The sequence below is a fragment of the Podarcis erhardii genome (assembly GCF_964252035.2).
Source record: "Podarcis erhardii genome assembly, chromosome: 1".
NCBI classification, from domain to species: Eukaryota; Metazoa; Chordata; class Lepidosauria; order Squamata; family Lacertidae; genus Podarcis; species Podarcis erhardii.
In genome coordinates this window covers 31,763,200-31,776,366 of record NC_138497.1, presented here as the reverse complement: position 1 = coordinate 31,776,366, position 13,167 = coordinate 31,763,200, and the positions used below count along the sequence as shown (strand labels likewise).

The window sequence follows — 13,167 nt, the reverse complement described above, 5'->3', positions numbered from 1 at the left end:
GCTAAGGGGTGCAAAATTTCAACCCCCGGTGCTGCTCTTCTGTTGCTGGGCTCCACTGGAAACAGCTTCTCCATTTAAACCAGGAAGTGACCTCTCCAGACAATAGATTGATGATTCTTCCGGTGCGGCGGAACTGGTTGCACTACCGTAAATCCGCCTCCAGCCTGCAAGCTGGACTTGAGCGTAGCTGAATTCTGCCCCACCTGTCATTCCTGGCAATTGGTATTCAGAGGCACAAGGCCTCTGCCAGTGCAGGTATAGCATATCCATTGTGGCAGGTAGCCGCTGATAGCCTCGTCCTTCATGAAGTTGGTGGCCCTCATTGCCTCCAATGGGAGTGTATGCACCACATGAAGAAGTGCTTTTCTTTTACACATGTCTCCCTACCCTCCATTCAGTCAAGCAAGAGCTCAAGGACACATTGCAGCCAGGCAGAAACACTCAGGGGGCTGAGGACCAGATGGTCACATTTGGACCCTGGGGTTGAGGTTCCCAACCCCTGCCTTAGGATGTACTCTGCTACCGTACGCAGTAGAAGCACTGCCATTCAGAGTTTAAGATATACCATATTGGAAAACAGATTGTAGAAAGAAACCTGTCTCAGTGCCTGATGACTGACTGAATGGAACCATATAAGTGGGTTCAGTCTATAATTTTTACAACTCTCTACAATGTCCATTTAATCTCTGTTACTTTTCTCTCTCTCGCTCTGTGGCGCCTCTCTCTTTTTCTTTTGCTACACACCATTAAGATTAAGAAATCAAACTCTCAGAAGTCAGCATGAACCTCAAGTTTGCTGCCCTTGGATGTATGCCTTGAAACGGAATTCGTTTTGAACATATTCATCACGGCTAGTTATAATCTCTATTACAGAAGTTGTACAAGGGCCAAATCAGGATTAGGGTTTTATTGTTGCTGTCTGCTGTGCAAACACAGATGTAGGTGTTGTCTTGGCTCAAAAGTATTTTTCTTTTCCTTCAAAAAACATTGTTTGCTACTTATCACAGTATATAATTCAGTTGTGGCTTGGAATTTCACAATCCTGTGGTCATAGCATTAAATTCCACAAATTTCATGTGTGTATGTGAGTTGTGTGTTTAAAACATTTAAGTTTCCGCCTGAGGGTGAGTAAGTTCGATGCTAACAGTCTTGTTCCCTCCTCAAGAGCAGCTAGAAGAAACCTTGGCTTGTAAAGGAGATTCAGCTAGTTCAAACATGCTGTTTCTGATGTGATAAATTCCTTGGTGGTCTGCACCGCATTTAGGTGCACATAGGGCATTTGCCCTAGTCTTCCCTGTAATGTATTAGCTTTCCAAATGCAGGGAAATGTTGACATGATGGCTTCATCAAGCAAGCGAAGCCTCATGTACATGCTGAAGTAATTATAGACTGCTGAGAGCAGTGCCAGGTTTATGCATAACCAGCTAAATAAACTATAGCTTAGGTTATCAGATTATTTATTTGTTCAGTTTATATCCTGCCCTTACTCCTTAAGGAGTGCCGGCTGGCCAACAACAAGTGTTAAAAACATCTTTAAAACAATTCTAGTTGAGATGCAGAGTGGGAAAGATTTTAACTTAAAAGGCTGGTTGGAAGGGGAATGTGGTCTGTAGGCCTCAAAAGGCAACAAAATGGCGCCTGCCTAATATTTGATGGGTGGGAATTCCACAGGGTAGGGGCCACAACACTGAAGGCCTGGTTTCTATATTGTAACAGAATGGACCTCCTGATAAACTAGAATCTTCAGGAGGCTCTCAACTGAAGAGTGTACTGATAGATTGGGCATATAACGGGTGAGGTGATCTTTCAGATTATGAGGGGCCTTGAAATAAATAAATAAAATGACTAAATGTCACGTCATGAGCAGAACACACAGACTCTTCTATTTGGTAAGTGCTGAACTGTATGTTACTGATCTTGTATACATTAGATGTTTTCATATATGCTAAGTCAGAAATTGTAAGATATTTTTGTTTAAATGTATTTCAAATGCAGATAGGCTTATTGCAAGATACATGCTTTTGTTGGGTGGCTAGTTTTAATTTCCATCCTTACCTATGTACCAGTGATGTATGCAAATATGTCTATTATATCCATTAGCATTGTCTTTAAGGTTAGAACAATACACATTGTTTTGGTTATACTGTGTGAGAGAGGACCATCCCATATGTCATAAAGGAGCCTTTGAATCAAATCTGAACTAAACTATGGGTTGTTGCAGAGGCCAAAGGTGTGGCTTCTGGCATTTATGTGGCACAAGCAAAGCTTACATATCTGAGATGGTATTTCATGCACAGCATTTATTTATTAAACTTATACCCTGCCTTTCCTCCCAAAGATGTCCAGGGTGGCAAAAAACAAGTGATTAAAACATCTTAAAAACAATTCCAATGCAGATGCAGACCAAGAAAGATCTCACTATATCCCACTTTACAGCCCTTTTAGATGTGACAGTAAAGGCAAGGATTTGGGATCCAATGAAGGCAGGTGGCTAAGGTTAGGACATGGCTCAATGAGAACTTTAGAAAAGGGTTTGAAATAGTCAGAAAGAAAAGGAAACAATGTCCTGATTTATAAGGGGGCTAAGTGTCATTCCCCCCCCAAATGGTTTTTATTGAGATTTAAGAACACCAACACCAACCAACAAAAACATCAAGTCTTATTACATATTACATATATCCTACTTTATGCTTCATAGAGCCGTTGACTTCAGTCCTTCCGTTCTGCAAGTTTTCTAAGTGTCATATTTGATTGGTTGGTTGGTTGGTTGGTTGGTTGTTTTCATTCTGCTCTCATCCAAGGTCACTGAAGCAGCCATCATCCCTGGCAAGCCCCCTCAAAGGCACGGATGGAGAGAAATATGAATCAAGAGTAAAAACGCAAAAACACGAACAATATTTCAGCTGCTGAGTGGTTCTTGCGTACATGTCACAGAAAGCAAGCCCACTAGACCTTGGAATGTTATCAGTAAGTCTGTTGATTTATGCATATATGCAAGGATGCAGCTCTCTTCCTTTTTTGCTGGGTATCACACCGACCTTTGGTGGTGAAACTGAGCACTTTAATCTCCTCTGCATACCTCCCATTCCATTAACATTCTTCAGAAGCAGGAGGAAATTTGGAGGGAGAAACAAAATAAGCAGAGACTCAATAGAAGGTGCAGCAGAAAGCAATGCATACTCTTGGGAGACAGGAAGGCAGTGGTGTTTGTTTCAGGTCCCTTTTGGGTCCTCCTGACACAGTGGGTGTATCCAGGTGGGTGTTTATTGTGGGATAGGTGCTTCTTATGCATGTCAGTATTTTGCAATCCCACATGACATTGTTGGCATAAAAATGCCAGCCTGTCTTTCCCCCTACACCCATTAAATCCAGATTTACCCTTTCTGGAGAAAATTCATTATTATTATAGTTATTATAGTTATTCTTATTTTTAAAACTGTTGCCCATTTGCACATTGAAAGCAGGTACATATGGCATGTCCCCTCAACCCCCTTCCCCAAATTCCAACAGTTCATTGCAAAAAGTAGGAAAACTGTGCAAGTTGCACATATTTTAAGGTGTCAGTAATTATTATTGCCACCCATGACATATGGACAAGCGGGAGATTAGCAAGAGCTGAAACACCTTGCAAGACCATATATAGTGCGGATTTGATCCTCTGAAACTGTGCACCCAATACTCCAATGTAAGAACAATATAGAAAGACTGAGAGCCTTCTGAGTGGAACTGCACCATTATAAGGCATGTTATATAGCTGTTTGGTAAGCATAAAGCTCCTTGTAGTTCCAAGAGTTGGTAAAAGACTGAGACAGAACTGCTCCTTTGGGAATACAAAACAGAAAAGATTTATTTGGCATGAAAATGTGCCAAGTAGAATATTTGCAAGTTTGCAGTCTGCTGTTTCCTGTAGCATAAGCACTTAGGCCAGGTGTGCCAAAATTCCATGGTCCTTTAAAAAACCTCATGTTTTTTAATAACTCTATTTTGGTCTTGTTTGACAGTAATGAATCTGGGTAGCAACTCGGCTGCTATCATGGATCCATGTTCCCGTAGTCATTCCACCTGAGGCATTATGCATTAGTCTTTATTAGTCTGTGTGTTTTTTCGGTTTCACAGTTACATATCCATGTGCTCCCAAATGGGGACCTCATATCACAAGTGGCTCTTTCGATTAGATTTTTCTGCATGTCCAATTTGCTCGTTAGCTTCCAAACATTCCCATTTCTTTGGCAATGGATATTCACTGTTATATTCAACTATAACTCTTTTCAGAATGCTTTTAACTGTAACTGCATTTACATGTTCCTAAAGGCAATTGTTTTTAGATTGTTTTAACAGTTTTTGCTTCGTGTTGCTGTTTGCCACCCTGGGCTCTTCGGGAAGGAAGGGCGAGGTATAACTTCAGTAAGTAATAAATAAATATTATTCTGTTGCTTGCAATTCCCATCAGTGGGTGGAGCTTGATGAAATATATCTGGCCTGTGTTCTTTTTCCCCATCTCTTCATCACTCCTCACTTGCCCTCCATTACCTTTTTGCATTCTGAACATGTGTATAGGTATTTCAGTGTCTGTGCATGCACACATTGAAAAAAAATCCCAGGAAGTGTGCAAGAGCACACATTACCATGTTTCACAATGGGGGAAATGTAGCATTGTTCTTTTTTTGGGGGGGGGGTATTATTTACATTAGGTATTTAATTTTTAAAAATATATAATAATAGTTAATATTTAAGTCTTTTGCAATACCTGTAATAATAATTATTAATATTATTATTATTGCCTGATATATGTCCTTCAATTGCAGTTTCCCAGGTAATACCCCACATTTACTACATGGAGAATTTCATAGACCCTCTCCTCCAAACTGGCATGTGGCAATAAGTGAAAATAGGTTTCTTTCCATTGGTATTGGGGGCCGCCAAGTGGGGAGCAAACAGAAGTGGGGGTGTAGCAATAGAGGCAACCTCTCGAAATGTCACCACATGCATGCCAAACTGCCCACTAAAACCAGATAAATGCATGCATGAATAAATGCATAGTGAGTTATTATTACTTACCTGGTTTTCCATGGTAATGGGAAATCCAGTCTAAATGTACAAAAGATATGGAATGGTGATGATGTTGTATAGATGCTGCAAAAAACATGTGTGTGTGGGTATCACTGATTCCACAATAAACTTCCATCTGGAAGCACCCTGCATTTAGCCTGGGAGAGTATAAGAGCTTGCTCCGTAAGCTAGAAGCCCCTAATTCAAACCTCTGCTCAGATATAAAGTTACTGCAAAAGCGAGTGATTCTGAGCTTCAGTATCACTGCAATATGAAAATAACAAACACTGGCATATGGTCACATCCACATCATACATTTAAAGTAAATTTAACGAGATGGTCCCCCACCCCATAATTCTGGGAACTGTACTTAACCCTTCACAAAGCTACAATTCAAAGCACTTTTGACAAACTACAGTTCTCTGGATTATTGGGGAAAGTAATGTGCTTTAAGTGCATAATATGGACGTGATTGGGAAAATGCAGCATTCACTAAGATAATGTTTGCAAAGTGTTTTCAGCATTTTGGAATAACTAGGGCTGTAATCCCCAAGTACTGTTACTTGGGAATAAGTCCACTGAACTCAGTGTAACTTCTGAATAGTGATCCATAAGATTGGGCTGTAAGCATTTTTATATTTGGTATGCAGCCCACATTCCACTGTAAGCAGGGACAAAACCTCAATTGATTCCAAAGGATCTGTATTATATCCCTGTTTTTATTATCTTTAAAGTAGGTGGTCTTGATGCATGTGGCCTTGATTGGTTAAGATGGTCTTTTCTTCTCGCTGGCTGAACTCATTGCTGTTTATTGATCAAAATGTCTAATACTATCAGTTCTAAGAAAGAAAGAAAAACAAAGCAGGCAACCCCAGTATTTCACAAGGGGGTCTGGATTTTGATAATGCCGTTGCATTCATTCGTTGCCAGGACATGGCCTAAACATATGGAAGCATTTAAATCTCTAGTAAGCAAATGCAAATCAGCTTTAAGGACGAAGCAGGATTTTATATTTAATCACCCACCACTACGTACCTTTGCACTCCTCTGAAGCAGATGGCCACACCCATAGCTTTTCTTCATTCATTCATTTATTTTACTTTAAACGTTTTTACATTTCTGCCTTTTTTATTACCCACCGAGGGCTTTCAAAAAGATAAAAACAACTTTAAAATTTGGTGTTGGACTTTCAGTGCAAGCGGATGCATGTCCACCCAGAATTCCATTTATTTCCCAAGGAAAAGAGTTCCCAGAGGGCTTGTTTATTGAGGATTCCTCCTAGGATTTGTTTGTAGGGAGATGAGACGATGCTGCATCAAAGCCAGGGTTATCCCCCCCTTTCAAACCACAAATGAAAGTTTCCCTTCTTATGTTTATAGCTAAGCGCTGCCAGCCAAATGAGGGCACGACTGCACATTTTAATTGGCAGCATCTTACCTGAAACATGTTCAAAACTTCTCCATGAGCCTTGCTGCAATACAAGACTTTTATTTTCTGCTGAGTGGAGCCCTGAATAGAAGCTGGGGATGAATAGCAACATTTTATTGCTGGTCCCCACTTTAGTTATCTATCCTGCAGGTTCCAGATGAAAAAAGCATCTCTCTGTCCCTTTGTTTGCATTAGCCAGGATTGAAATGCATTGTGCTTAAAACCCTATGCCTGCTCTGATCCAAATTCCCCTAGCCTCAGCTGCTGTTCCCATTGCGAAGTTCAAATTTGTATTTATTATTAGTATTATTTATTATAGTTTTTTTATACCATGCTACATCTTGAGGATTGCAGGGCAGCTTACAATATAAAAACACGAAAAAATATATTTGCACCCCATGCATGCAAACTCACAAACAGGTTTGGAATCTCTCTGTAAACATTTGAAACCCCAGAAAGGGAAAAGCGGCTGGAGGAGGGGGCATTTAGAGCAGATAAGAAGATTAAAGCAGATTAAACACTCTCCTAACCACTTCTTTGCCACAAATTAAACCTACCCCACCCGTCGCGCAAAAATAAATAAATCTGCTTTTCCATCAGGACTGGGTCAGCTGTGCTGCCACAAGTGAACGCAAAGGTGAGAGAGACAATAGTCTTCCTCCTACACACAGTTGAAAGTGGTTTGGAAGAAGAAATGTTACATGTAGCATTGTGGCAGGTATTGTCATCCCACTTTTGTCTCTGGTAAACAGGTTTGCAGGTATTGCTTCCAAAATCTATTTGGACAAGTTGGGCCAAAGGAAGTAGGTATCTACCCCTTGGGATAGCAAGCATTGATCAAATAATCTTCAGTTGTTGTTGTTTTTTTTAATCCACTATTGTCTGTTTCCAGCTCAAGGTGCATTAACAACATTGGAGGGGTTTAAAACTCCAGAACAGATCAAAAGATGAAACCACTGGGAGGAAGTTGAAAAAGGCAGGAATTGAAAATCACAGCTGGAATAATAATTGATTTTCCAAATCACGGCCAGGGTGCAATGAAATAAGAGTCCCTGCAGGCTTTGGCTTATGGCAGACTATATTTCTAAGAGTGGTTCAGGTGGGATTCATCACATACCAGCAAAACCAAATTGCACAATCCAAGTTGATTAACGCTCTTGTGCAACAATCCTGTTCTCCACTACCATCAGACTTCTTGCATTGAGGAAAGTGATAAGAAAATGCACTGTTAAATGTGAGGTAGCACTTGCTTCACTCAATATCTTTTAACCTCCTTGCAAACCAATCAGGATGCATGCTCAGTAAATAGCTGAGGTTATCTAATCTCCCCACAAACTAATCAGGATGAAGGCTTAATAAACAGGTTATACAAGCAACTGAATGAAGTTGAAAATGTGTTTGAGAGCAGCATCACTCCCCAAGGCGTACCACCTGTTTGTTTATTTTTTGTCCCACTGTCACTTGGCGTGAAGAGGTCCTTCAGGTTTTGGAAGGAATACAGAAGCCTGCCAGATCTGTTTATCAGTGGCAAAATAAGTGTACTGTTGCAAAGGGTGGGGGGTGTCATCTGGATGGAACCCTGGGTCCCCTGCCAAACCTTCTATTCCATACAAGTGAGAGTAGAATGTATAAGAGGAAGCTTGAAAACTAGTTCCTTTGTCAAGGTAATGGCTTTGGCTGGCTAGTTAAGTACCACTATTCAGCATAACCAAATAAGTTGTTCTGTGCCATAGAACAAGTGGGTGGCGCTTTCCCCCACGCCATCACCTAGCTGCTATGCAGGACAATAGCCAGAGTTGTGCGTCAACTGAGCTGGAAGCAGGCTGGAGCCTGGAGACACACAGCTCTGTGCTAAGCTTGGGGGCTCCCCTGGAAACCAATGGATAAGCAATAATGCTGTGATACCCTCCACCCTAATTGGTTAGAGTGTGATGCTGACAACACCAAGGTTGCAGGTTCGACACCCGTAAGGGACAGCTGCATATTCATGAATTTGCTGGGGGCTGGACTAGATGATTGTGTGGTTGTATATATGTGTAAATAAAACCATATATCCTAAAGACACCACAGTTTCTGCTGACCTTTCCAAAGGAAACAGCCTGAGGAACACCTGGAGTCTCTCACCGCTCGGAGATTGGGGGGTGATGTGTAACAGTGCACGTCATGAGCAATTCCACAGTCAAACCACCTCCAACCTCCTGGAGGAAAATCATTCATGTTTGGCCTTCTTTCCTGTGTTTGTTTGTTTGATTTAGAGTGTGTTTAATTATATGAAAGTAGCAACTCACCCACTATTGTCAGAATGTTCAGAACACTACAGCAGAATATTCTGGTGCCATTCACTGAAAATTCCTATCGCATGTAAGTTTCATGCAAGCCAGGTGTCTTAGGGCTCTGGTTTGCTCAGGAGACTGACAATTGAGGGAAGTGTTTTGTGTTGATCATCTCCATTGCCATGTGCCATTGTTGTTTGTTTCTGTCAGCAACAGCAGGAAGTTGCAGGCAATTACTCACCTCCAGCTGCACATGGCTGGAACAACACTGTTTATTTTTACTGCCTTAGGGCACATTTGTCTGGCACCTGAGAGCAATGTCAGCCTTACCTCTGGACAGACTCAAAATGAAAAGGATAATACCAGGCATCTTTGTCTTGGTTTGATGCCCAGTGGCAGCAAGTTCTTGGTTCTGATTGCTGTGTCTAATCTATACACCCTCCCGACTTCACATTCACACGAAACACACTGTAAGGGTTTTGTTTTGGTGAGGTGAGGTCAGAGGTGAAGCAATGATGGGCAATCGTTCCCCTGATAAACTTCTACATTTCAGGAACATGTTAAAGGTACAGGAATATCTATGGTGTGCTTTGGTGTGCCATCCATTTAAAATGTGCATTTTTTTGTGCATTTTTGTTGTTGCTGCCAAAAATGATTGTGCATTTTTGGGGGGAAGTAGTGCTAAAATATATTATTATCGGTGGAATTTGCCAATATTTAATTAATCCTGCCTTCAGTTTAAAATTATGCATCAGAGGGAAATGACTTTTTTAAGATGGCAAAAAACAACAGCAAGTAAACAGTTATTAAAGGATATATTGTACTGCATGATTATTCATCTAATAAGTTTATTTATGGCCCACTCTACCTCAGGGACGCGGGTCTAAAAGGGACGCAGGTGGCGCTGTGGTCTAAACCACTGAGGCTTTTGAAGGTGACAGTTCCCTCAGATAAGCACCTAAGGCTTGCCGATCAGAAGGTCGGCGGTTCAAATCCCAGCGACAGGGTGAGCTCCTGTTGCTCTGTCCCAGCTCCTGCCAACCTAGTAGTTTGAAAGCATGCCAATGCAAGTAGATAGATAGATACCACACCGGTGAAAAGGTAAACGCCATTTCCGTGCACTGCTCTGGTTCGCCAGAAGTGGCTTAGTCATGCTGGCCACATGACGCAGAAAAACTGTCTGCAGACAAACGTTGGCTCCCTCAGCCAGTAAAGCGAGATGAGCCCTGAGTTGTCTGTGACTGGACTTAACTGTCAGGGGTCCCTTTACCTTTTTACCTCAGGATAACTTTGGCAAACATCGTAATCATCCATCTTTGTCTGATGCAGACAAACCTGTGGCCATCCAAAGGTTGATGGATTACAACTCCTGTCATGCCTGACCGCTGCCCATGCTGGCCGGGCGTGATGGGAGCTGGAGTCCAAAGAGTGGCACAGGGGCACACATGTTCTCCATCCCTGGTCTAACGTAATGCAGTCTTGCCAGTGAGTCTGCTTTTGAAGGCGACAGTTCCCCTCAGATAAGCACAATTCCAGAATTCATGACATGTGATTTTAGTTCAGCTCCAATGTGTGTTTAGGTTTGGAAGCTGACAGAAAGCAATGGCGTGGAGGGTTCGTGCACGCATACAAATGAACTTTATAGGCACATATAGAAGGAAGCTGCCTTGTACCATCAGACTTTCAGTCCAGCTAACTCAGTCCTCTCCACATTCGGATTGGCAGTGGCTCTTCTGGATTTCAGACATGGTTTCCTCCCAGTCTTGCCCAGAGATGTTGGGGATTGGGCCTGACGGCTTCTGTGTGCAAAACAGATGCTCTACAACTGAAGTAGAGCCTTTCTGTTCTATGCATTTGGCACAACCTCCACACATGGAATGTCCCAGGTTTCCCTCTAATTCAGATGAGCTTTGTGTGCATCCATTTCCACTTTGTGCATATGACCCCCTCACACTGACACAGCATGTCCATCTGACAGGTGATGGGGCCAGCATGCATATTGTTTCCAGGTAGCGTGGTCAACCAGATTACATGGCTGCATACACACCATGGGGGATTATTAGGTTCTTTGTTCTTATTTTTATTATGTTTTTAATGCTTTTAATTTTGTAATTTTATGTTATGAAACGCACTGAGATTTATGGGTACAGAGTGGTATAAAAATTAAACAAACAAACAAAATATGACACACACCCCAAAAAACCATGGGAAGTGTAGTTTTGCCTTACAGAACTACAATTCCCAGCAAGCTTAGCAAACTACAGTTCCCAGGATTTTGTGTGTGTTTGTCTGTGCTTTAGCTGTATGGTGTATACACAATCGTAATCCTACTCCTCTCAAATGCATTCCTGAGAAGACACATGTGAACTCCCTCTATTGACACAAAGAATTGCAGGATTGCTCATAGAATCATAGAGTTGGAAGAGACCACAAGGGCCATCAAGTCCAACCCCCTGCCAAGCAGGAAACACCATCAGAGCACTCCTGACATATGGTTGTCAAGCCTATACTTAAAGACCTCCATAATTTTAAAGTATGACATTCCTTGCTAGTATTTAGTCCTGGAAGTCCAGGACTTCTGACCTCTTTTGCTTTTGGCCGCCTTGCAGGAATCCCCTTGTAACATCCCCAAGGCCCAGATAGTATTCCCAGATCCCAGTCCAAAGAGACAGAAGGGGGAAAGCCCACCCGATGCAGTAAGTTGCTCCCATCACAGCAAAGCTACGAAAAGCTGCACCTGGTGAAATACTGCCTTCCTTGAAGCAGTTAAAGGCCAAACATTTATCTCAGGATCTGCGCCTGACAAGAAGTCTTGGAAATGGAAACAGCGAGGGAGTCTCCTGTTGCAGGAATGAGAACTATAGAGCGGCCAACATCTCAGCTGGTCTCTGTTGTTTTGACTTTGGTTTGTTATGCAGAAATTAGCTAGTGATTGTTTATTCCCATATTGTGAAAAACTTCACTTGTTGACTTTGGCTGTGTACGCACCGTCCATTTAAAGCACATAACTTCCCCCAAAGCATTCTGGGAACGGTAATTTACCCCTGACAGAGCTACAATTTCAGCACCCTTACCAAACTGCAGTTCCCAGGGTTCTTGGGGAGAAGTCATGTGCTTTAATGTACACTGCAGATAAAGCTGTTATCAGAGGCTGCTAACAGTAGGCCAGGCCTGGTTTCAGTGGGGTTTCCTCCTTCCTCTTCCTCTCTCGTTTGGTCAATTAGCCACCCTAGATCTCTATCTTACACCCTGGGCTCATCCCATGACAGGGTTTTCCAGGGCTGGGAGGTCTCGGAAATGGGGGAAATGTCACAAGGAGGGTTAACACGAGTCTTCCTGCTGTCTCTGACCTACCTATTCTCGGAACCACGGCAGACAAAAGGTCTCGCCATTATTGTGGACCCCGTGAATGGAGCTTGGCAGGCCGAGAGGCTCTCGTTCCCATGGCGATCCTGCTTAATCGGCTGCAGTGTTCTGAGCCCGGACAAAAACAAACAGCAGGCTCCAGCTGCCAGAGAGCCGAGCAGGGCTGTTACCATAGCGAGAACAGGCCGAGGAGGATGTCTGGCAGGATTGTGTTTGTGCTGCCATCAAGCACTGTTTACACTGCATGCACTTGCATGCACACACATCCTGTAGCATGTGCAGGAGAGCAGATGTCATAATGACGCACAGCGGGGGCAATCGAAAAAGCAGCCAGGCTGTGCAAGGGGTAGAGGGGTTCCGCTCTACGCAGAAACAAGGAGGCATCACTTCTCTCCCAAATGCAGACTACTCAGGGCTGTGTACACTAAATGCACTCCCTACACACACAACCCCAAAATGCTGCCCCAGGTAATCTGAATACAGTACTATGCCAAAGTAAGCTAAATTTATGCATAATTAACTGGTTTTTTATGTTCTCATAATTATTTCTACAAGCATTGACCATGTACTTTTGAGCACATCTGGGCAGCCAAAAGGACTAGAAACTTGTTCCCTGCTAAATGAATGGGTGTGTGCCTTGCAAAAAAAGGGAGGTCCACTGAGGGCACCTTGCCCACGAGCCCCCCCAAAAAAACTAAGAACTGCCTGTCTGTAACACAAGCCAAGACTCCTATTATAACTAACACCTTGTTTATTTCATTGCTCACAGTTTAATTATCCATATGTTCTGATGAATAAACCTAATTTTTTACCTAGTGTGTTCAGATCTGGGTGGATTTTGAACCAACTGAACCACACAAATGCCTTCGTCTTTTCAGTCCAACTATTGCACTAAGGTGCATAAGCAGGCTTTCCCAACCTCCCTCTATATATTGGACCACAACTTTCACTCTCCTTGACTATTAGCTGTGCTAGCTCTGGCTGATGGGAGATGGGAGACCAGCAAAAGGTACCAAACTGAGGAAAAGCTGCTATAGGTACTTGGGTGGGC

General features: G+C 42.6%; 1 long non-coding RNA gene across 1 annotated transcript; it reads left to right on the top strand.

Annotated features, from left to right (window-relative positions):
• The first annotated feature begins 2,757 nt into the window (after positions 1-2,757).
• LOC309345650 lies at positions 2,758-8,364 on the top strand. Its single transcript, XR_014158337.1, has 3 exons — positions 2,758-2,967; positions 4,326-4,404; positions 7,370-8,364. It is a non-coding gene; the product is annotated as an uncharacterized lncRNA (long non-coding RNA).
• Positions 8,365-13,167: the final 4,803 nt, after the last annotated feature.